This window comes from Camelus dromedarius, chromosome 6 (genome assembly GCF_036321535.1).
Source record: "Camelus dromedarius isolate mCamDro1 chromosome 6, mCamDro1.pat, whole genome shotgun sequence".
In the NCBI taxonomy this organism is placed as follows: domain Eukaryota; kingdom Metazoa; phylum Chordata; class Mammalia; order Artiodactyla; family Camelidae; genus Camelus; species Camelus dromedarius.
The window spans coordinates 91,059,428-91,085,630 of NC_087441.1; the positions used below are offsets into that span (position 1 = coordinate 91,059,428).

At 38.3% G+C, this 26,203-nt stretch overlaps 1 long non-coding RNA gene and 1 pseudogene across 1 annotated transcript in view; both read right to left on the minus strand.

The window, feature by feature from the left end:
- Nucleotides 1–26,203, minus strand: part of LOC135321558 (uncharacterized) — a 941,446-nt gene that overhangs the window by 562,533 nt on the left and 352,710 nt on the right. The window lies entirely within an intron of this gene.
- LOC135321555 (diphosphoinositol polyphosphate phosphohydrolase 2-like) lies at nt 7,797–11,053 on the minus strand (annotated as a pseudogene).

A 26,203-nucleotide genomic window follows, 5' to 3' on the forward strand; every position in this document is an offset into this window, starting at 1 on the left:
TCATCCTCATTCTCTGCTGCTGAGACAGTGAAGACACCACTTTTGACTCTAGTTTACAGGTTGTTGTTTCCTGACCTCAGGAGATCTGTCAACTTTTCTTCCCTTTACCCATGCATTTCCACTGTATTTCTAGCCTCTCGTCTTCAGCCCTATCAGGATATTTGACCTCCTTTGATTTGGGCATTTTTCTCTCTGCTTGCTTCTTTGTTCTCCTTTCCTGTCTTTATTCCTATTTCAGTTCATGATTGACAAGGTCAGCAGTGTGTGTAGGGGCTTAAAAGCCCGGCCTCTGGAGGAAACTTACTGGTGTCTGAGCCTAGCTCTGCTAACTAGGGGCCAAGTGAAACTAAGAAGATGACTTGACTTCTCAGTATCCCCCGCTCTAAAATGGGAGGATTGTAGTAGTCTCTTGTCATTGGTTTTTTATAAGATCAAATATGTCAATATGTATGGATTAGTTAGATTATCTGGCATATAATATCTGCTATGTAAGTAGGATTCAAATGCACTGATGATCTGTTTTTTCATTTTGCATACATAGTTTGGGTTATTATATTTCAAGCTTACAGTGTTTTGTAATTCAGTGTTTCTTCTTTAGAGAAACATATTGATCATTCTTTCTAGATTTCTAATTTTTTAAAATTCATAAAGATTCCATTAGCCAAAGTGATATATGGCTTTATTTTAATAAACTTAATTTTTCATTTTTATGTACTCCATACATAACTTATTTTTAATAACAACTTTATTGAAATATAATTCTCATATGATGAAATTAACCCCCATAAATGTGCAATTTAGTGGTTCCTAGTATATTCCCAACATTATTCAGTCATGAAAGCTATTAAACTTTAGAATAATAGGATTCCATAGCTATTAGTGGTTATTTCTAGCACCCCACCCCCTCAGCTCCTGGTAAGACTAACATATTTTCTGTCTCAATAGATTAGGCCATTCTGGACATTTTCATATAAACTGACCCCTACAATTGGAGGCTGTTTTCATTATAATGTTTTCAAGATTCATTTATATTGTAGTATATATCAGTACTCTATTCCTTTTAATTGGTAAAAAAAAATTCTATTGTATATAGGTATTCAATTTTGCTTTTGCCCATTCATCAACTGATAGCTTTTTGAGTTGTTTTCACTTTTGGTTACTATAAACATTCGTGTATAGTGTGTGTGTAGACATATGTTTTTATTCTTTTGGATATATGCCTAGGAATGCAATTGTTACACACAGAATAACACTTTGTTTAAATTTTGAGGAACTGTCAAACTGTTATTTAGAGTGGGTACGCAATTTAATATTCACACCAGCAAAGCTGAAGTTTCCAACTTTTCCACATCCTTCCAAAAGTTGTTATTGTCCTTTTTTTTTTCATTTTAGCCATCCTAGCAGGTGTGAAGTTGTATCTCATAGTGATTTTTATTTTCATTTCCCTAATGACTAATGAGGCTGGACATTTTTTACTGTACTTATTTTTTATGTGCTCTCTGTAAATTTTTTTTGAACAATATCTATTAAAATCATCCAGGATGTACTGCAGATAATGGTTATCGTGTCTCTTTTCATGCCAATACTTTTTTTTTTTTTTTTTTTTGCCTGGCGGCACATGCTAGAACTTGGGAGTAGCAGGCCCTTTTGTATTTCTGACTTAAAAAATAACGATTTTAGTGTTTCACTGGTGATTACTATAGGTTTTTGTAGAAATGCTTTTTGAGGTTAATACAGTGCCTTTGCATTCCTAGTTTACCAAGAGGTTTTTTTAAAAAAAAATTTATTATGAATAGATGTTGACATTTAAGGCTTTTTGTATATCTGCAAAGATGATTATATAGCTTTTATAATTAAGCTCCTAACATGGTGAATTACATTGATACATTTTCAAATATTGAACAGTCTTTTATTTCATTCTTGAGGTAAACCCTAATTGGTTATGAAATATCAAGTACATGCTAAATTGTATTTGCATATATTTGGCATTTTTGTATCAATATTCAAAAGTGAGATAATTTTCCTTTCTTGTACTAGTTTAATCCAGTTTGTATATCAGAATTTTACTGGCTTTGTAAAATTAATTTTTTAGCTTTCTTTTTCTATTCTTTGAAACAGTTTATATAAGATAGGAATTATTAATTCTGTAAAGGTTTAGTAAAATATATGACATTCTTTTGGGAAACATATTGGATATTTTTATTTTAAAAATTACTATTGTCAACTGCTGTAGCAGGTGTTCTTAAGATCCAGAATTTATATCTAAATCTTTAGATGAAATCTTCCTTAGATATATGGTCCCTAATAGTCTTCTTTAGATTGCCCTCAGATGACTTTTTAGCACTTGGAGAATAGCATGTCTTTTCTGGTTACACACATTCTATTTTTTAAAAACAAATCTTCAAAATGTTTACATTGTTCTTTATTGAGTTTAATCTCATTAGTTTTGATTCATCATTACAGCTAACTGAGGTGTTTTAATTTTTAATTTGTTTAAATCATTTAAAACTATTTTTTGTCTTTAAAATATTTTATTTTGAAACAATTTTAGAGCCACAGGGAGTTGTAAAGAGAGTTTAGAAAGTTCTATTTACTCTTCTTTCTGTTTCCTCCAAAGGTTACATCTTACACAACATCATAACCAGAGGTTTGACGTTCGTACAATGTAAGAGAAGTTCTCCGTTATTTCATCACGTGTGTGGATTTCTGTAATCACCACTACAGTCAAGATACAGAACTGTCTCATAATCGCAAAGATCTTTCCTACGCTATTTCTTTATAATTACACACTCCCCCTCCCCTCCACCATTCCTGACCTCTGACAACCACTCATCTATTTCCATCTCTCTAATTTTGTTATTATGAGGATTCTTGGTATATACTAGATATGAGTCCTTTGTCAGATGTGTGTAATTTCTCCTATCACATAGCTTGCCTTTTCACCTTGTTCCCAGGGTCATTTGCTGAGCAAAAGTTTTAACTTTTGATGAATTGTCTTCTTGATTCATTGATTTTTCTCTATTTTTTGTTTTGCATTTCATTAATTTCCTCTTTTTATTTCCTTTCATTTGCTTGCTTTGGGTTTACTTTTATCTTCTTCCAGGTTATTAAGGTGAGAACATAGATTATTGATTTGAGACTTTTTCTCTTTTCTAAAATTTTTCCTTTCGGCACTGCTTTAGTTATGTTCCACGCATTTTAATATTTTGTATTTTCTATTTTCATCCTGTTCATATAGTTTTTAGTTTCCCTGAGCCTTCCTCTTTGATCCATAGATTATTTAGAACCATGTTGTTTAGTTTCCAAGTGTTTGGGGGTATTTTCTCGTTACCCATCTCTTGCTGATTTCTGGGTTAATTCCATTGTAGTCAGAAAGCATTGTCTGTATGGTTTCAGTTCTTTTAAAGTTTTGAGGTTTGTATTATGATCAGTATTAAGTTTACTTTGGTCCCCTGTGCACTTGAAAACAATGTGCATTCTGCTCCTGCTGGACGAAGTACTCTCTTCGTGTTGGTTAGACCCTGCATGTTGATAGTATTGCTGAGTCCTGTATCCTTGCTGAGTTCCCTTCTACTTGTGCCATCAGTTGCTGAGAGAAGGGATTGAAGTCTGCAGCTGTAACTGTGCACTCTTCTACTTCTCCTTTCGGTTTTTGCTTCATGTATCGTGCAGCACTCTTCTTTGGTACATGCACATTTAGAATTGCTATGTCTTCTTGATGGATTGACTTTTGATCATTATTTAGTATCCCTCTCTGTTAGTGGTAATTTTCTTTGCTATAAATTTTACTTTTTCTGATAGCAATGTGTCCACTCATACTTTCTTTGATTAATGTTTATGTGGAATATCTTTTTTCATCTGTCTAGTTTTAACCTACATATAGGCATACCTTGGAGATGTGGTGGTTTGGGTTCCAGACCACTGTAATAAAGCAAATATCACAAGAAAGCCAGTCATATGAAATTTTGGTTTCCCAGTCCATTTAAAAGTTATGTGTATACTGTGCTGTAGTCTGTTAAGTGTGCAATAGCATTATGTCTAAAACAACAATGTATGTACCTTAGTATAAAAATATTGCTAAAAAATGCTAACCATCAACTGAGCCTTCAGTGAGTCGTGGTAGTTACATCAAAGACCTCTGATCACAGATCTCCATAAACAAATTATTAATAATAAAGCAGTTTGAAGTGGTGTGAGAATTACCAAATGGTGACCCAGAGACACAAAGTGAGCAAATGCTGTTGGAAAAGTGATGCTGATAGACTTGCTTGATTCTGAATTGCCACAAACCTTCAATTTGTAAAACTCAATAAACTGAAGTGTAGTAAAACAAGTATGTTTCTATACTGTTAAATTGAAGTGTTTCTTATAGACAACATAGAGCTCAGTCATTTTTTTTAAATTGACTGTTATTTAACTGGTGTGTTTAGACCACTTAGATTTATTGTGGTTATTGATTGGTCCTTTTTCTGTTTGTTCTGCTTTTCACTTCTCTGTTTTGCTTTACGTGATTTCTTGTGGATTACCTGAAAATGTTTTAGAACTTAATTTTGACTTATCTGTGGTGTTTTTGAGTGCTTCTCTTTGTGTATCTTTTTTTTTTTTTAAATTGAAGTTGAGTCACTTTACAATGTTGTGTCAGTTTCTGGTGAACAGCATAGTAGTTCAGTCATACAGATTTATTCATTTTCATATTCTTTTTCATTATAGGCTACTAGAAGATATTGAATATAGTTCCCTGTGCTACAGCTATTTGTGTATCTTTTTAACTGGTTACTGTAACCATTACATCATATACACATAACTTTTCTTAGTCTGCTGGTGTCAACACTTACCAGTTTGTTATGATAGTCTTGTATGTTTCCTCTTCACACACTGAGAAGTGCATCAGCATTATAATTTTTGCTTCAACTACCAAACAAAATTTAGCAAACAGAAAGGAGTAAGAAAGTGTAATTGTCCATATTTTTACTATTTTTATTGTTCTTCCTTCCTTCCTGATGTTCCAGGATTCCTTCTTTTTTCATTTTCTCTTTGTTTTGTTCATTCTTTTAGAGTAGATATGTTGGTTGACAAATTCTGTTAGCTTTGTTCATCTGAGAATGCCTTATTTTGCTATTTAAAAAGTTTTTTTTTATTGACACAACATTGTAAGCTGACTATACTTCAGTTAAAAATACATACTTAAAGTAAAAACATTTTCTTTTGTTGAAGTACAGTCCATCTACAATGTTGTTACTTTCTGGTGTACCAGAGAGTGATTCAACTTTATATATATAGGCCATTATGAGGTACTGAATTCCCATGCTGTACAGGAGGACCTTGTTGTTTATCTATTTTATAGATAATAGTTAGTTGATTTGCTCTTCATTTTTGAAGGTTATTTTTGCAGAATACAGAATTCTGAGTGGGCAGTTCTCTCAACACTAGAAAAATATGTAACTTCCTTTTGGGCTCCCTGATTTCTGATGAGAAAGTTGCTGGAGGCATTCAGAATTTTTTCTTTGGTCTTTAGTTTTTAGGTGTTTAACTATAATATGTCAGAGTGGATTTCTTTGGGTTAAGATCCTGTTTGGAATTTGTTCAGCCTTAAATATTTAGGTTTGTTTATTTATTTATATTTATTTATTTATTCATTCATTCATGACAAATTTGGCAAAATTTTAGCCATTATTTCTTTGAATACTTTTCTAGCCCTACTGCTTTATCCTCTCTGGGACTCAGAATGCATAAATGTCATATTCATTGATATTGCGCCCATCTGTCCCTGAGGCCCTGTTCATTTTTCAGTCTATTTTCTCTTTGTTTTTCAGTTTGGGTAATTTCTATTGTCGTGTCTTCAAGTTCAGTGATTCATCTGTTCTTTTCTGCTGTTGAGTCCATGTATTGAGATTTTTATTTCAGGTATTAGGTTATTTGGTTCTAAATTTCCATGTGGCCTTTTACCTTTGCTGTGATTTTGTGTTTCTTTGCTGACTTTTTTGTTTGTTTGTTTGTCTTTCATTTGTTTCTGGTGTGTTTGTAGTTGCTCACTGAAGCATTCTGTGATGGCTTTTAAAGCCTTGTTTGGTAACTGTTACCTGTGTCATGCCAGTGTTCTTATCTATTGATTATCTTTTCTCCTTTCACTTGAGATGTTCCTGGTTCTTGCTATGTTGAGAGAATTTTTGTTATTCAGTGCTGGACATTTTGGGTATTATATTATGAGGTTCCAGATCTTATTTAAATATTATGTTTTAGTAAGTCATTTCTGTTAATGCTCCAGCAGGGAGAAGGGGATAATGCCAGTTAGGATTTGAAGCTCAGATTTTAATCTTGGCCTTTGCTGACACTCATCTGGGGAGGGGCTCCATGTTACTGCTGATTGTGGACCAGAGTTCGGGCTTCCCCCCAAGGCCTCTGCAGGTACCTTCTTTCTGGGATGGCAAGGGGTGCCCTACTGTCATTGGTGGAATTCCTGATGTTCCACTGGGCCTCCTGTCATAACCCAAACATGGAGGCAGTGAGGGGGATGGAGGTCCTCGTTCCGCATGTGGTGTCTACATTGCAGGTGGGGGCTTGTCTTCCTGTAATGTTTGGCTGGAGTCAGGCAGTAACTGTGTAAGTTTTCTGTGTTTCCACTGTCCCTTCATCTCCTTTGGCTGGAGAGAGCAGGTTTTCTGGGGACATTTTTTATTTGCTCCCATTGGCGTTTCTGGGTTGTTGGCTTCCCTGGCACCTAGTGTGGGATGCATGAGACAAAAATAAAACTCAGGAAGTCACCACTGTGTAGTTCCTCAGGTCCTGATCCCTGGCCAGTCTGCCACATTCTCTTCACCTCTCAGCATGTTTTTGTTTCTTTCAAATATAAAGCCTAGGGAGTCTAGCCATGCTTAGTGGGAAGAGCAGGGAAAAGTATGTTTATCCATCTTTCCAGAAGCAGAAGTCCAAATTTAATTAACTTTGAATGGGTAATACATTCATGTGACATACAAGTTGAGTGATATAAAAAGAAGTTACAGTGAAATTAACTTTCTCCCACCCACTTCCCCTCTTAGATTGCAACAGTGCTTCTGGTTACTGTGTTTCCTTCTGAGGTAACTTTACAGATACCAGCAGACATACACAGATGCGTTGTTACCCAGGTGGTGGCATACTGCATACACTGTATCCTGTTTTTTTTCTCATAACACTGCAATTTAGTGAACCTTCTGGATTCATACAAGAAGAACTTCTTTATCATTTTTCATGGCCTCATGCTGTTCCAGTGCATGGAGATGCCATGTGTATGTAACCACTTGCACTGTTTAGGTGTTGGTCCTGTTACCTGATATATTTATTTTCCCTTCCATCTTAGTGTCTTCTGCACATTTCTTGTGTTTTCTGTGTACACCTGAGTCAGAGTCCTGTGTAAGCTGAAGTGTGTTGGAGACAGGTGCTGGTGACTGAAGTCTTCATTTTATGATAAGTCTTATGTATACTCCATAAGTATTTGGAGATACTCATTACAGCTGCTTTCCTAGACTTGGTTCTCCATCATGTTCACAAGGGCTCTTTGGTCCACAGCTTGCTTTTCATAGGTGTCAACAAAAGATTATGGGTATAAGCTCTATATACCCTTATTCACTTTCATGGGTTTAGGTGCTTCCACATAACAGTTAACAGAATGTATGCGCTTTGTTGTTGTTATTTCTAAGGGGCATGAAAACACAGGTCTACTATTATTTGGGGTCAGAGTACTTGTATCTACCTTTTGGGAAAGATGAGATTGATTTTGTTATCATTTAAATTTTTGGGCATGGTAGTTTCATTCTCACTAAATTAGCACTTTTTCTTTAGGGTGGTGATTTTTTTCTTTTGAGTAGAAATATTGCCCTCAAATTCTTGGTGAACTTGAGTAAAGTCATGAATTGAAGAACCTTTTTGCCTTTGTCTCTTGATAGTCTTTCATGTTCTCTTGGCAGTTTAATGCTAAATCCATGCATAATTAAGTTTGATCTTGCACAGAGGATGGAGTCTGGAACTTGCACTGATAGACTGGAACTTGCACTGACAGACTGTGTAAGGATTTTTTTTTTTAATTTCAATTTTTTAATTTGATATTTCCAAATATATAAAACATCAAGATTCTTACACCAGTTATCTCAAATGAGACCATACAAAGCAATTTTAAAGTGTATACAACAATCATTCCCCCCTTCAGATTTGCTACTTTATACAACTATGGGATAGACAGAAAATTGAATGGCATGTGCCTAGTTGGAAAATTTCACCTGTTTACAAAAAAAAAAAAAAAAAGAAGAAATTAAGAAAACTCAAAATCAAACATGTAGGATACTTGCTACTTTGTGTCTGCAAGTTAATTTACAAACTTTTTTTTTTTTAATTTAGTAGGCACTTGGGACTGAAAATTTTAGCTGCCCAGTTTTATCCAACTACCCAACAGAAAGCAGCACAAATGAAAGTCCCAACACTCTGTAAACTTTGAGGGACTGAGAGAGTAGACACTATTTTTTATCTGTAGTAGATTCAATTGTTGAGCCTGCAAATGTAGGCTTTTTTCTCTTAACATAAATAAATATCCTCAGGGCCTTTCCTCTAGCTTCAGTGGGCTGAGTTCAAAAATAGTGAAGAACCCCTCATGTGAAATTTAAAGTGTGACAACTCTGAAGTATTCTGATGCATTTTACAAAATTTTGCTAGTTGCATAGACCAAAGTCAGATGTTTTGCTAAATGGCACTGAAGAAAATCCTGACCCAAGTGGCACTACTTGGTCCAAATGTTACTGACCAAAGAAAATGATACAACAGTATTTATAGGCTCACCTTTAAGAAATGGTTGACATTAATACTGTACATATTTTACACATCAAATACATAGTCCAAGAGTTTATAAAAGAAATTCATGCATTATTACCTTTAAGAATATCAATGTACAACATACCCAGGCCCCCCAGTAATTGTGACATTTCAGGTGGACACAGTGTTATGTACAAATACAATCAATTTATCTTCTGTGTTAAGTATATAATTTAAAGAAACTTCAGAGATTACTGAGGAAAAACTTAGTCCACTGAAGATTGATAACAAGTGTCAATCTCTGGGATTTTTAAGTATTTCCTTTAAAAAAAAAAACACCCAGAAAACATAACCTCTGTACAAAGAAAAATATAAAAATTCTGGAAGATCATGTCTGATCACACTACATAATTTAGAATGAAATGTCAGTGGTTTAAAGTTTTTCTGTTTTATTCCTTTGGCAGCCTTAATTTGTGAACTAATACTCGTATTTAGCTCAGCTGCTTTTATGGCACAAGAGCCCAGTTTCAAAATGGTGGCACTGATTTTCCTTATAACAGCACTATTTTCAGCAGCAATTATATTTTTAAAGGTTAACAATTTGTACAACAAATGTCTAACGATGCTTCTTCCTACTTTATACTCAACAGTTATGATCTTTACAAAAAGCTAATATCTACATAGAGAACCACCTTTTACTTGCCCCATCTCATCTCTGACTTGGTTGAGGAAGTACAGGCATTTCAGATTAGGTATTTATGTGTTTTAGATAGGATTCTTGGATTTATGTGAATATAAAAATAAGACAAAATAATTCTTAGGTACATTCCAGTGTCCCAGTAATTAGTTACATGATAAATAGTACCTACCTGCTGACCACCTATAAAAGATGAGACATTCCGAGGCACCCTAAAAACCTAGGTCTGTAACAGGTGAACAAGAAGGCCATTTTACTCAATTCTGATGCAGTCACCACTGACTGCTATTTAAGGTGTTTACTGGTAACCAGCAAGTTTAACTGAAGAGATGTCACTAAATTCAAACTGAAAATATATATTTAAAAGCAGCAATTTACATTGAGGGAAATATGGTTCTTGTGTGTTCTGTGTAAAGAGAGATTATGAATAAAGGGAATTGGCAACTGAGCACCCTAATTCAATTCCATGAATACAGGTTCCATGATAAGATATCTACTACATGCATTTTGCTTACAGTAACTGCCTAAAACTCACCAGCTCTATAGAGTTAAACTCTGTATTAAAGGACTATTGAGTTAAAGGGGAATTGGCCATATCAAGTAGCTAGTGACATAGTACCAGTTGTGAAAATTGAGATAAATGAGTTGACAAATGGATTCATTGAATATGTTAATATTGTGAATGAGAAGACAATTCACCAGGATAATATACCCACAAGTATGTTGATCTGACAAAAACCACAGACTGACATCAAATGGATAAAAAAATACTGGGGAAAAAGTGAAAATGCCAAACAAAATAACAAGGTGGGTGGGCTGGGTGGGAGAGCACATTTAAGGCATCTAAAAAAAAAAAATTCCACATGGCTTTGGCTTATTAAAATATTTTACACTATCTTTTTTCTTTTTAAAGAAGATTTGAAAGCACCTAAAAATCAAGCAGATTGTTAAAAAAATCCCGCATGGCAAATTCAGTTTGTAAGCGTCATTCAGATATTTGTCAAGGAAAATAAAGAAACCTCTGCCCATGAGATTGCACATGGTGGAAGAGGTCCTTCCAACCCTGTCTATCTTATGCTGGATGGCAGCCCAGAGGTTCTCTGTGCAGCAGCTACAAACAAGGTGCTACTTTCTGGAAGGGAAGGGACTGTGGAATTTCCACTGGTTGGCGAGCAACCCAGCTTTAATTTTTCCAGATACTCTGCATGTATAGGCTTATGACACTGGAGAAATTGATGGCATCCTTTACTTTTAACCACTCTGTCTTCCTTCCTGTATTAACAGGATCTTCCCAGTCTTCTAATATTTCAGTGACAGTAAGGACATAGACATATGTCCTGTGCTTTCTGTCTTGGTTCTCATATATGCCCAGGAGTCTGCCTGACTTTCCTTTGACTCCAGTCTCTTGGTAAGCCTCCCTCACGGCAGCACTGGCAGGCTCCTCCTGGGGCTCCAGTCCTCCTCCTGGGCCAGTCCACTGGTCCGGGACCGAAGCCTGCCCACCTGCAGCACCTCGTCATCCTGCTCTCTCCGGAAGGACAGGGACGCCGCCCGCTTCTTGAAGCCCTCGCTGTCCTAGGTCCGCGGCCTAGGGGGGCTTGGGCCTCATCGCAGAGGCGGGCTCTCGCTGCCGCGGCCCCTGCGGAGGCGGCCACCCCGCCGGGGCGCGGGGGTGAAGGCGAGTCGGGGCGCAGGGCGGCGCGGCCGGTCAGTCCCCGAGCCAGCCGCTCGCTCGCTCCGTTTCCCGCAGCTGCTGCCGCCGCCCAGGGCGGAGCGGGGCGCGAGGTGCGGGGAGACGGCTTCAGGGGCTCCCGCCGGCCCTGCAGCAGCGCCGCGGCTGCGCGAGGCGTTTGGGGTCGGCTGCGGGCCGTCCCGCCAGGGCCCTCTGACGTGCTGCGTATGCACAGGTGGCTGCGCGGTGCCCGTCAGTGCGCCGCCCGTCAGTGCGCCGCCCGTGGCGGGGTCTGTGTTCGGGGACGGGTGTGTTTGTGGCTGCAGTTGCCGCAGTGCGTCCCGGCCCTCCAGACTTCCCCAGCCCCACTCTCGGCCTCGTGGTCCTGGCACGCCCGCTGCTTCTGCCCCGGATGCTTCCTCTGGGCTCCGCCCCCAGCACGTCCACGTCACGCCTGCTGCCTTAGTCCTGCAGAAATCCTGCGCTTTGGATTTGTGCCACCTTCTGTAAGTTGAAAGCTTCTGGACCAAGTGCGGCAGTGAGATGGAGTCAGAAGAGGAGGTGAGCAAAGTGATTTCTGTCCTGTACCTCTTTTCTTTTTCCTACCTTTTCAAGCTATTATTTCAAGATGCCTTTCTGAGGGCAAGGTTTAAAATTCACTCCCTTAGCTTTGCTGTTATTCTTCATTTCTAATAAATTGGGAACTACAAATACTCTACTTTTAAAAATGGTTGTATATGTTTACTCATTTGTTTTGGAATAAATTTGATGAAGATGAGTTTATGGGAAAGCAAAGTTTGACCAGGGGTTAGGAATTTAAGTGGAAAATTGAATCTTCATGAAGCTTTCCACATTTCATTAGATGTTAAATTCTACAGTGAAGTTTCATATGATTATTAACTATAAGTATATTCCTAAATATCGTGGTTAAACTTTTATTAAAATAATATATCATAAAGCCATTAATATTTTTACATAATACAGTTGTTTGATTATTGAATTTTTCTTGTGAGATATTAGTCAGCAACCTCAGTTTTTTCTTTTAGTGATTTTGTAACAAGAATAAAAATATATTTTAAATCTGTGTGACACAGTTTTATTAAAATGACTTGAGAGTGTATGAGCATTTTTCAGTTTATTTTCTTCTTTCACATTATATTTTTAATTTTGTGTCCTTCTACATTGTATTCTAAAATTTGGAACCGATTGATATGTGCTTTTCACTTCACTATCATGAGGGATGTTTTTTCAGATGAAACTGAAAAATTTAGTAATTCATCTTTTGTCAGTATTAAAAGCAGACCAGCTAGGCTCCTTTGTGCCACACTAAAAATAATACCAGAACATAAGAAAGGTTTCTGTATTACTTTATGTGCTCTGTGATAGCGTCTTTTCTGTGAACACTCTCAACTCCAATGAGACCCTGACATTGAAAATTTACTTGTACATACACAGGGGTTATATTATGCTTCCTTGACCCTTGAAATGAGTATGGATGCTGACAGAAATCTTTGCGTTGTTCTCCCTAAGGTATTGCCATCAGAGAGTCAGCAAAAGTGGTTGACCAAGCCCAAAGGAGGGTGCTGAGGGGAGTTGATGACCTGGACTTTTTCATAAGGGTTGAAGCCATAGATAAACCCACGTATGCCACAAAGTTAAACTCCCCACCGGGATTTGCTTCTGTAAGTGTATCATCAAGAACAGAGAGTAGGATGAATCATGCAAAATGGTAGATTTCATAGCAATTGTACTTGTGAGCTGTGTATTTTATTCTTGTGTTGGAAAAGAGGTTTTGTTGTTGTTGGTTTTGAATGGGGTATTTTTCAAAATTGAAGTATAGTTGATTTACAGTGTTGTGTTAGTTGAACAAGGTATTTTTCATGTGGGGAATCAAGTGAATTTAAGAAACCCCAGAATGCAGGATTGACTCTGGGAATGCTGGGCTTCATGTGAGAGCAAGATCTGCTTCTGTGGAAAATTGCAGGTTGACTCACTGACCTGTCCGATGTAGAAGAGCTGTAGACTGATTAATTAAAAAGAAGCACTAAAATTGTTTAACTAGGTATTTGTTCTAAAAACCTCCAAACTCCAAATGGAATGGTATGGCCGATTAGCTGTACTTTTGCATCTATTACTCCACTGTTAAGATGATACTTTGTACTTAGAGATGTGAAGTAGAATATAAATGATAATATAACTTAATATTTCTGGTAAAGTGCCTGTTATTTCTTTACATAAATTAACATTCACCCAGTGCAAAGGACCTGTTTTCTCTAATAACTCAGTCTCTTCTGGGCCATTGTTTTTAAAACTGTTGCTCTTACTGACATGGACTGAAGCTTGACATAGTTTGATTTCTCTTGCTTTAGTGGCCAATAAGACATGGAATAATTGAAGACTGAGATCTAATGGAGAGGTTCATGGAACAAGTTATTTTTAATTTTCCCTGAGCTGAACCTGAGGGCCATCACTTTTTGATGGTGAGTAACTGGGACTGAGAGAAGAGCCCTGTGGATTCTTGGTTGCTTAGATTTTAAACCCAGGATATTCTTCCCTGGGGAGTTTTTAATTCCCACTAAAGCTCTTTGTATGAGTTGGAGTGCTATTTGGGCAAATAACAGAAGGCTCAACCAAAATGTCCAAAACCAAAGAGGGCTTATTATCCCACAAAACAGGATGCCAGTGTCAGGCCACTCAGGACTGGTTACTTGAGCAGCTCAGAGATGGAGGTGAGAACCCAGCCTAATTCACCTGTTTGGCCTCTTGTGCTGGTTCCCCTCAGGCCCCAGGGTGTCTGCCCGAGTTCCTGTACTGACTTTTGGTGTATTTACTTTCAGAGTTTTAGAATTAAGACTCTCATCCTCAGAAGCCTTCCTAGCAGATTTGCCCTGTCTGTCCGTGCCCAGTGTGGGCCCTAGAGGGGAACAAAATTACTTTGGTACATTTTGATGAGTCAAGATTCTCTCCTGTTGCTGGTGAGGGGACCACATCTCATCACCTGGCCCCAAGAGGTAAGTACCTAAACCGGCCTCCAGCAGCAAGGAATGAGGAGGGAGGAATGGGTTTGGGTAGGAAACCACCTGTGTAGTTAGGTGTCCTCCTGAAATAACTGGTTGGCTCTGACCTTTGCTTCTTACAGCAGAGGGAGCTGAGTCAAGGTGCTGTTTTGCCAAGGTTAAATCTCACACTAACACTGAGCTGAGTTACAGGCCCTGATATTGTGGATGTAATTGATCTTGTTCAGATGAAATAAAACAATACAGAGAAATGAAGAGAAATGTCTCTTGGTTGTGGAGCCTGTTTTCATTGTTTTATGTTCTTTTTAAGTTAAAATTAATTACATGTATAAAACACTTACTTTAAGGAGAGCAATTGCATGTAACATAGGCTGCACATTAAAACCTACATAATTTAGCTTTGCATTTTTTCCATGCTAGTGCATTGTCAAATGGTCCCTGATCCAATTATATAATTCTTCCTAATGTTAAATATGGAATATTCTTTAGAATTATCTGGCTTAAAATATGTTAAGTACAAGGCTGTTATGGTAGTTAGTGGAATCTATATATTTTGTGTGTATTAAATCAAGTCCTTGAAAGTGCTCTAAGCTTTTTCCTGGCTGTATCTCCACAAATAGGAATTGCCACGTCCAAGTACTGTGTTTTACAGGTCACTGTGTATTTTCTCTCCTGTGTATCTATGATGGTTTATGTAAAATACATGGAGCGAGGAAACTGACAGTATGTCTGAGTGGCTTTGTCTTTACAGCCAAAACAAATTACAGACTCCCACCTGCCATGCTTGGCATGTTCCCTTCTCTCATACGTCACATAATTACCTGTTGATAGGACTCCAGGCATGGGCCTGGGGCCCAGCTTCCTCTCCCTTCCTGCCCCATCCCGCTCTGCTCAGAGGGAGTCTGAGTCTTAGGCCCGTGGAGCAAATGCAATCACCAGGACACAGCCCACAGGAAATTTTTCCTACCAGGAATTTTTCTGCTCTAGCTGGCATATACACCGCAGTACAATAAAACCAATTGCTGGGAACGAACTGGAGGTGTTTGATATGAATATGGAAAAGCTTAAGTCCTTTGCCAAAAATGAGTATCTGAAGAGAATTTTCAAAAATAATTGTTTATTACATTAAACATAAGAAAATATTGTGCTACATTTATTGTACTTTGAAGTTAGGAGGTGTGTTTGCTGCATGATTTGACAGAGGAAGTTATGAGAAGGGTGGTTTTATCTCAGGCTTATGTCCTTCCTCATCAGTTAATGGGATAATTGAAGGGGAGTGAAGCAGGTACAGGGATTTGTGGCCATGTCCAGAAATTCATTGAAGACATTTACTGAACCACTACATCAGCTAATGGCTTCTTGGTGTAAAAGAGTCTAAAAGTTTTAAATTAAAGTTCCCTCAGTAGCCTATGAAATTGTCCCTTCTGACTGCCATGACAGACATCTGCACATCCATGGTGGGAATGAGCTCAGTAGGGCTCATGTTTTTCAAGAAGTTTCAGAGACTCAACTCATGTTGGTCACGTGGACTAAACAGATAGCAAATGGGAACCACACTCTTTTCTCTAATACTGAATTGCCCAGAGTTCAAGACAGAATCATATATTCTAAAGAACTGCAGTGCTCTTGAAGGGAAATTGAATTGTAACTGTAGAGGAGATTTGCAAACCTTTCTGAATATGAATCAGGGGAGGAAGAGCAAGCAGCAGTGCTGCCCAAGGATGCTGGGAACCAGGAGCTCTGCCATCCACCTGAGAGCAGGAAAGATGTGTGTCCCAGCTCAGGGATGGAGGATCACCCTTCCTTCATCCTTTTCCAATCAAGTCCTCAGTAGCCTGTGTGCTGCCCACCCACATTGGCAAGGGCAGGTCTCCTTACTCAGTCTGCTGCATGCTAAGCTCTTCCAGAGACACCCTCTCAGACACACCCCAGAAAGAATCGTTTACCAGCTCTCGGGGTACCCCTTAGCCCAGTCAAGATGACACATAATAATCACCATGACATGTGGCTTGTCCTGGCTTACCGCAGTAACTCCCTTCCTGGTTCATGAGGGTGGCTCAGACCTGCTCTGTCCTGTACACTAGCACTGGCTGGTGTGGAGCTGGACATCCTTGGTGCTGCTGAGTCTGTTACTGCTGGCCCGTGTTCTTCCCATTTTCAGTATATTGTCATCTCCACTCCTACTTGCCCTTCCTTGAGGATTTATGTTTTTAAAAATGTTTCTTTACTGCAGTTATGGAGAGGTTTGAGACTGGAGCAATATTAGTTGCATGTGTTCAGCTTGCTTTCTTTATCCAGAAATATGGATTGATTTTTATAGTACTGACTAATTATTCATTTTTGAATTAATACTTGATGATATTTTACCATTATTATGAATACAATGCTTATGTAACTTGCATTCATGTGAAGTTTTAATCATATACTTCAGTATTTAAAAAATAAGAAAAACTTGATATCTCCAATTTAGATCTCGTTATATATTAATAATGGTTTTTGGAAGGTTTTATTTAAATTAGTCCTCTAAAGGAACAATTACTGGTGGTAAACATAGGAGAAAAGGAGGATTGAGGAAAACATAGATTTATGATTATGGTTCTGAGAACCCAGAAGAATGTATCTTTAATAATGCTGAATTTGATTCAGGAGCCAGGAGAACCTAATTTTATTGTAAACATTCTCTTAATGGAAGTGTATAGATTTTAATGTTAGTTCTTCACAGATGGTGAATTGTTTGGCAGCAAGTACTAAAGTGTAAAAATCAGTGATTTAAGCAAGTTAAAGGTTTTATTTTTCTTAAAGTCATTTGTAGCAGGGAGGGCAGTGCTGGTATGTCAAGTTTCTGGTGTCATTAGGGATCTGTGTGCTCTAGTATATTTAGCATATGGCTTCCATTCTAAGATTGCCTTAGATCACAAGTTAGCTGCTGCAGCTCCAGTCATCACCTCCATATTCCAGGAAAGAAGGGGTTAAGAGCAGAATTGGGCCTACTACATGAGTCTACCTTCAACCTTGTAAGGAGCTTTCCCAGAAGACACATCCAATAACTTTTGCTTCTTATTGGCCAGAACTTACTTAGCCATCCCTGTACACCAGGAAGTCTGGGAAATGCTGTTTTCTGGGCCTGTGATTGATCAGTGGTCTGTCATTAAGGCAGAAGGCAGAATAGATACTGGGTAGGGAAATTGCAGTGCCTGCCATAATGATGTGACTACAGGTATGAAGACAGTGGCAGATCAAGAATTCAGCTGTCTTCACAACTGTGGTTGGATATGGAAAGTGTTTTCCACGTTACAGAGCCAACAGGCTAGGGAAAAGCCACACCAGGATGTGCTGTGGCTTCTGCCCTGGGGTGAAGTCTTTCTTCTGTTAGCTTCTCCGCCTGTGGAGAAATAAACCAGGAAGTTGTATTGGGAGTTTCTGTGGCCTTCACACACAGGCTGTAACTCAGGGCTTCACAACTCTTGTAATGAATTTTTTTTTTCTTATTATAGAACTATAAGTGCGATTTAGAAAATTTGGAAGATTCTTGTGGGGCTTTTCACACTCCTATCCCATTATCATAAATATTATCATTTAGTATAGCTATACTTAATCTTTTCACTCATGTTTTTATATGATTTTTCATTCTATATTGTGTCCTCCATCCCTCTCCCCCATTTTCTTGCATGGTTTTCATAATCCTCGCTTTAATGGTCATGCAATCATGTATCCAGTGGTTGTTTCCTGTCTGTTTAGCAGCCCCACTATTTTTAGATGTTTACTTTTGTTTCCAGTTCCTTGGTTTTGTAAGACATAACATAAATTAATATTTGCACATTATTTTCTATATTTAGAGCATTTTTATATTAAGAATATAAAAATTATATATATATATATATAATTTGGAGGTCCAGATGTGTTAATAATTTTGAATCTCTGGTATACCATTTCACACTGAAATCTTCAATGTACAAGAAGCCACATTATTTGAACTCTTAGGATTGATTAATATCATTTTTGATTATTTGACTTTTTAATTTGCAGTTTGAATACCTTTGATCTTAAACAGTTTTTCATGTATTTATTAGTTGTATTTTCTCCTTTGTGAATTGCCTATTCATGTCCTGGGTTTTGTACATATCAGTGTTTTATTGCTTTTATTGTTGCTATGATTTCTTTGAACTTTATTCTACTTAAATTTTTCTTTTGTGATAAAATGCACATACAATAAAATTTATCATTTTAACCATTTCTGAATGTACAGTTTGGTGAGTTGCGTACATTGACATTGTTGTGCAACCATCACCACCATCCATCTTAGGAACTTCTTCATCTTCCAAACTGAAACTCTGTCCACATTAAAGAATAACTCTCTTTCCCCCTCTCCCAGCCCTAGCCCCCACCATCCCCCCTCTGTCTCTATGACTGTAACTATTCTGGGTCCTCATATAAGTGGAATCATCCAGTATTAGTCTTTTCATGACTGGCTTATTTCACTTGGTATAAGGTCTTCAGGGTTCAGCCACATTGTAGCATGTGTCAGAATTTCCTTCCTTTTTTAGGGCTGAATAATATTCTGTTGTATGTATGGCCACAATCTGTTTATGGTGTGAGTTCTTTCATATAACAGATAAGAATTTTTTGTCATAAGCAGATACTTATTCTCACTTGATTTTTTGTAGGTTATGTTTTTGAACATCTATAATTGTAAATTTTTATGTAAGTAAACCTACTTTCCTTTGATGTTTATATATATTTTTCATTCATCTGGGATTTATTTGGAACATCACTTGACACTGAAATTAAACCCAGGAAGAATCCAGAGCCAGGGTTAATCTACTTCTTGTTGGAATGCCTTCTATAGGCTCACATTTTTTTTTAAACCAGGCAGGAAGGAAACATTGCATGACTATGCTCCCACTTTGCATACCTTTCTAGCCTTCCTCTCTTCATCCTATTCCCCCCTCTAATCAGTTTAAATGTTATGTTTATAAAATTAACTTATTAAGGTGCTTGGATTCCTCTTCAAGGTAAGAGAAGACTCTAGGTCTCTGGAGTTAATACATTCAATTTCTTCTGGCCTGAGATATATTCTTGATATTACAGTTGATTGTTGATATATTCAGCACTTGCTAAAGGCCCAGCCCTCTCCCCACCAAGCATTTGCATGAATTAACTCACTTATTTAATCCCACAGACAATTGTGGGGTAGGTAGTTATTAGGCCTGTTTTTCAGGTTGATAGGAGGTGCCATAAGGAGATATATTGTAACCTAAATATTGGAATCCACAGCTATTCTTCATGTGCTTTAAATGAAAGAAAACTAAAAAAAAAAATCTGATATAGTAATCACTAACACAGTGCTAAATGTGTACTGGGATCATTAAGGTATTAACTAATTTGATCTCAGCCCCTTGAGGTAGGCATATTAAAATAAGTAATGTGTTGTTGAATAACGTTTAGATCATTTACTTACAATCTGCTTTTGATGACTTTATTATTTCTTGTCTATGTCTTAAGATTGCTTTCTCTCTCCCATTCAGGGAGTGTATTGATTCTAATCAGAGTAATTAAAACTTACTTGGGGCATGATGTTTGAGCTTTGTATCAGACAGGAGTATAAACTAAAGCCCCCAGCTAGTTGATAGCCAGATTTGATTATTTGCTTGAAGAGTTAGCATACACACAGCACAGAATTCAAAAGGTGCAGTACGATTTCCAGTGCAAGAGTGTCTCTTTCCCACTTCTGTGTTGCCTTCCAGATCCCCTTCCTGGAGGAAACCAACTTTACTGGTGCTTAACCAGCAATAATTATGTGCAGGCACATGGATTATACATAAACTTGATTCATAAAATGGTAACAAAATTGACATACTATGGTACATTTTGATTTTTACTTTAAAAATTTTAGAAATTATAATTTGAAATATATGAAATTTACCCACTTAACACAGTTTTAAATGTATCATTTGGTAACGTTACCTACATTGATATTGTGATGTAACAGAACTCTAGAACTTTTCCATCTTGCAAGATCAAAACTTTGTGCCCATAAACAGCTCCTCATTTCTCTCCCTCATACACCTTGCTTTTTAAAAAAAATGTTGTAGATACAGAAGTATATTTAAGAATGTGTATGTATGGAGAGGCCTATTTTCATGTAGCAAATTTATAGTAGATATTGTTTCATATCTGCAGACACACTGCCCATCCTTTTTAATTGCTGCAAAGTGTTACATTTTATGGATGTGACCTAATCTGTGTAATCAGTTCCTTGTTATGTGCAGTTATGTTTTTTCTGATCTTGGAAGCTGTGACAACTGTGCACCTCTCTGAGGCACCTTGTTTTAGATGTCCCTTGGCTTGACAATGGAATTTGATTTTGTCTCATAGTCTTTGTTCAGAGACTTCCTCTTCAGTAGGTGAGTTTCTCACTGGTACATGCTGATGATTTTAGTGATAATAATGCACTTTCACTGAGTACGTTCCCCATGCCAGGTGCTGCCATGAGCACTTTGTTTAGACTCCTGTGAAGTCAGTGCTAATTATGCGTGGAGAGAGGAAATCACTTTCCAAACTTGGTAAAATCGAAGGTGGGGTGTAGCTGGGCTGATTGGAGTTGGAGCTCTCCCGTTGCCCGTGCTGAAATGGCCTGGGCTGTGTGGCAGGTGTGTGTGGTCACAGCTGCTTTTCTGGTGCTGTGCTTTCTGGTTTTAGTGTGTTTTATTTATGTATGGATATTTTAAAACTCAGGCTTGGCTTTCTCTTTGGTTTCTATTGGGTGCATATTCGTTCTGATAATTGGTAAAACATATTTTAACATAACTGTACTTTTGTATAAGATATTTACCTGTATTTGTTTAGGGATGATTACTTCCTACTGTGCTTAGTGACCACGTTGGTACATGGCCACATTTCTTACCTCCTCCTCCTTTCTTCTATCACCTGCTTTTGATTGTTTATGTTAGTGAACTTACTCTGATATTTATGTTTGTGACTTTATGTTTACTGGTGTCTCTGCTGCTCTACCAAGAAAACAATATCTTTTGATTCCATGACACAAGGGCATCAGCGTCTTTATATTTTCCTCCTTTCCATCTGTGCCTGTCAACTTGATACTACTCCTGTTGTTTTAATTTATAATATTTACATTCTGTTCTATAGCTATAGATTCTCCCAGAAAAGAAAAGCATTTATCCCTACATCTTAAATGGACTACTTGCTCACTGTAAGTCTTTGGCTGTACTTTATGCATTCTTATTATTTGGCTAAAGCTTATTGTCTGATGGTTAATTCATGAAGGGTTCATAGAAACCAAATTCTCTCAAGTTGTTGTATGTTTAAATATATTTTGTTTTTGCAACAGACTTGATTGGCAGTGTGGCCAGATATAGAATTCTGGGGTCATATTTTCCTGCCAGAAAAGTCTGTAAATGTGGCCCTGTGTGTCCCAGTGTCCTGCATGCAGCTGTGCCAATGGCCAAGACAGGCTGCCCTTTTCCTGCTTAAGAGTATGTTGCTCTGCTCAATAAGCCTAAAAAAACACCATAGGCTGAGTGGCTTCAACAACAGACAGTTGTTTTCTCACAGCTCTGGGGGCTTTAGGTCTGAGATCAAGGTGCCATCATGGTTGGTTTATGATCAGATCTCTCTTCCTGGCTTGTAGATGGCCTCCTCCTCACCAGGTCCTTGTGTGGCTCTTCCTCTGTGTGTGAGTGAGAGAGAGCTCCCTGATCCCTCTGCCTTATCCTGCAGAGATGTTAGTGCTGTCATGTGACCTCACTGATCCTGGATTACCCCTCTAGGGGCTTCATCTCCAAACACAGTCACCTGAGGTTTGCAGCTTCAGCATAAGAGTTTTGTGACACACAGCTCAGTATATAACAAAGGGTAATGTGGATTTTTATTTATTTATTTTTTTGCCAAAAGGCCTAGATTTTTTTTCCTTTCTTTGTTTTTTTTTTTTCTCCTTTTCTCTCTCTTTTTTTCCCTAGCTTAAATATGTGATGTAAATCCATATTTATTAACATGGAAAAATTTTCAACATATTGCTGAATGACAAAAAGCAGTTTTATTTATTTTTATCTTTCTGTAATCCTGTTAATTTCCTCCTATTAGATAATAGTTATTATTTTAAATAGACATTTTAAAAAACTCGGATATCTATGTCATGATATTCATCTGCATTATTTTTATATTTTTCTGGGTACATGTTTTTTATCTGCCATTTGTTTTTTCCTATTTTCTCTCTCCACTCTTTTTCTATGAGTGTTTTTATTTGATGTTTGGCTAGTCTTTTTGTGTTCTTTCCTCATCTTTGAGTGAGGGGAGCTCTTTCTGAACTGGCTGTGTGTCTGGTTTAGGCTGGGTGGTGGGCAGTGTCTGGCTGAAGCAGATTCTGTCCCAGGCTTGTCTTTCTCACAGCAGATGGTGGAGGTGTAACTTCTCACCTTGCCACCTGTGCTCTGAGGGGAGGGGCCTGGGGAGCGAGGCTCCTGCAGCTGTGCTGCTCAGACTGCTCTGACTCCAAGCAAGGGCTCTCTGCTTTTGCTCTTCTCTGGAGAACTGGATATTGCCTGGTATCTGAAGTCACTGGTGTTCTCTTTCTATGTCCTCACTCATCTGGTCTTAGTGGGGCTGTTATTGCCCTTGGCAGCTCAGTGCATGTCTCTTCAGATTCACGGTGTTTGGGTGTTCTGTTATCCGAGGTGGAGTTTCCTTTTCTGTAGCTTGTTCTTGTTTTGGGGTGGATTAGTAAGAGCAGAAGTGTTTAGAGAGGCTTTACTCTCTCAAAGATTTTAAACCTCACAGCCAAAATATGTTTAATCAATCACTCTGGGTGTACTCTGTCTGTCAAATTAAGGAGTTGTACAGCATCTTAATGAACATGCTTTTAGATTAACATTTTGCTGTTCTGATGTAATTACATGAAATTTGGGTGAACACTAAATATAGTGAATATTTCCTTACAGACAGAACCTCCTCTGAATACACCAGAAAATAAAGAATATCTTGCAGAAATTATGTTCAAATTATTTAATGTACCGGGACTCTACATTGCAGTTCAGGTAAGGACAAGTGACTTTCATGATTCCCAAGTGACCTTAGTTGTCTAATGTGGAAGAAATGGTGATTCTAGAGGCCTCTGTAAGATTGTGTCATGTGGTTTCCTTTCCCATGCACTCAAGTTCACAGGAATTCATCCCATTCAGGTCTGAGCTCAAACACTGTACAGAGCAATTTCTGTGATTTATGTTTTTACTGCTGGTGTAGAGTTTGTCCAGCTTTTGTCTGTTTACACTCATTAGAATCTAAGGTATCCTCAGGAAGACAAGATCAATATGTAGGTGTGGTTCTTTGGCTTCTTTTACTTCTGATCATAAAAAAGAAAATATACTATAGAATCTGTTAAAACAAAACAAAATGAAACAAAATAAATGTCTTTCAAGGGTTTCCCTTTGTGGATCTGAGCTCCTGTGGTTCCATGAGTTTGCAGAACTTCCCCTGAAGCTGCTTGTTCTTCGTGGGGGGGTTTGTTGTTTTTAGGTGTAATGTATCTGCCTCTATATAAGGGAATTGACTGAAATTTGGGGGAATAAATGATAAAATTGTTTTCCAAAATGCTTCCTGCGTATTCTATTCCCTTACTTGTAGGAAAAAAGAGTAGGAGTTGCATAGATGTTTAACTTGGAAGATTCCACATGCTGTGTCCTCTGTGTGGTGATTCTCAGTAGACAGTGATGTCTTAAAGGCTCTGAAAATGCCTACATTAGGAAACTCTGTTTATTCCACCACTTCCAAATTTAACCAGAAATATTCCCCCACCCCTAAGCTGTTTCTGTTCCATGGAGTAGGAGACACTTCAGGAAACACTGGCCCAGTGGTTCTCAAAGTGATCTATGCAGCAAGGTCTCCTCAAAAGTGTTTTTTTCAAAATACACATTCTCAGAATTTATATCAGACCACGGGTTTCCAGCCTCAAAATTTTGGATCGGGCAGTCCTCAGGGGAGGGGAGGTTACTGAGCTGTGTGTTGGATGTCTAGCAGCATCTCTGTTCTTGACCCACCAGGGGAAGCACCACCACCAGCCTCCCCTCCCTCAAGTGTGACAGCGAGAAATGGCACCAGATATTGCCAGGTGCTCCTTGGGGGCAAAATTGCCCCTGGTTGAGAACCACTATCCTGGTTCTGCCAGATGAGAATTTCTGGGTGCCAGGCCCAGTATTTTGTCTTTCTAAAGTCCCCACAAGTAGTCTTATTGCAATCCATCTGTGGACCCACACTGGGAACCAGTGGATTAGAAATTAAAACCTCCTGATTCCACAATAAGATTCCTTTCTCTCTGGCTTTTCTTTGCAAAGCTTTGATTTATCTTACTGAGAAGTTGACTCCTCCAGATTAAGTGCACAGAATTTACATGTTAGTTGTCCACTTTGGAATTTGGATTTGGGAGGAAGATGGAAGGTAGGGAAAGGGAAAGTTCATTCAGTCTCAGTAAGAAAGAAAGGGCTTATTGCTCCAACCTGAAGATAGGCTTGTGGAACACTTGAGAAAGTCCCCATGCTGATGGTCTCTGTGGTATTTGTGAAGGCAGTGCTGGCCTTAGCTGTGTAGTGGACATCATGACAAGTTGGTGAACACACATTAACAGGAATCATCATTGACAGCAGGGATGGGGTCACTCACACTATCCCAATGGTCAGCAGGGCCCCGAGTTCTGCTCTGTCTGTGGGCCTAACCTGATTTGAGGTGAAGGAAGCAGTGAAAGAAAAAACCCTTCTGTTAATTAAAGCACCACTTTTGAAGACATACCTGTACTTAGCAAAGGTAACAAGAGCCTTTAAACACAGTTGTGTGAGAAAGTGGAAGATGCCTAGTGTCTGTGGCACTGGCAGTTGGAAATTTGCAGTAGCAGATTTGTGCAGTCTGGTTTCAGCAGTCGTCTGATGTCCCTGGGCTCTGCTTGGCCCCGGTGTCACTTTGACAGGAGGGTTTTCCTGGCTTTCATTCTGAACTGTAATCTGGGTATCAGTGGGTGTGGCACATGAACATTTGGAGGATGATTTTGTGTTCTGTGACAATCCTCTGGAGAGGATTTGTTTCTTGCTTTTTAAAAATTATTTAAGAGCCAAGAAGGAGAGATTGTTCACCTTGACTTGTAGGATGCTCTGCAATGTCACTTTTTGGTTTTAATTTTCAAAATATAACAGAAGTGATTTCTAATTCAGGCTTCAAGAGACTATATATATAATATATATATATATATATATATACATTTGGTACAATGGACTAGTTAAATGAATTATTTAAAGTTTTTTTTTTTTTTAAATTGAAGCTATCTGGAGGGGGTTACATTGGGAATTCAGACATGCCTTTCCTTCTCCACGTCCCTTCTTGGAGGCAACCCCTGATACTAATGTTTGTTATTTTGTGTATTACAAGTATCTTTTGTGCAAATATAGGTTTGTGTGTTTATGTGCTAAGCTCCATTTAAAAATGCAATAAATGAATCACTATGCTATACACTGGAAACTAACAGAATTTTGTAAATCAACTAAGACAAATTTAAAAAATGCAAACTAGTTTTTTTTTAAAAAACAATTCATTTATTTCATTTAAAAATAGTCACTGTTTTATTTCAGGACATTGCAGAGATGATGTACTAATATGCTGGTGCTTTAATACCTCAAAGTTCAGAAATCACTGCAGGGGGAGGCTGATGTGTCTACAGTCAGGAGGAAAAAGCCAAATCTTTCCCCTCTGTCATTGCACCCTGCCAGTGTCCCCTTTGCCCGGGGGTGAGGAGAGGCAGGAGGCCTGCAGAGCATGCTCTGTGCTCGCAGCCCCTTCATCCAGTCTCAGAACACTGCCCCCTCCTGGGTGTGAGGTGTTTAGGTGCCACTTGCTGTGTGGTCCTGCCTGGCTCCTCTCTGAGGTCACGTCCTCAGAGGTCAGTGCAGGCCAAGGTCAGGGCCTGTGCCTGTGGGTCTGCTTCCTGGCCTCCCCTGTGCATCTGAAACAAGTTTCACACTACGTGCAGGCCCACAGAGAAAGTTG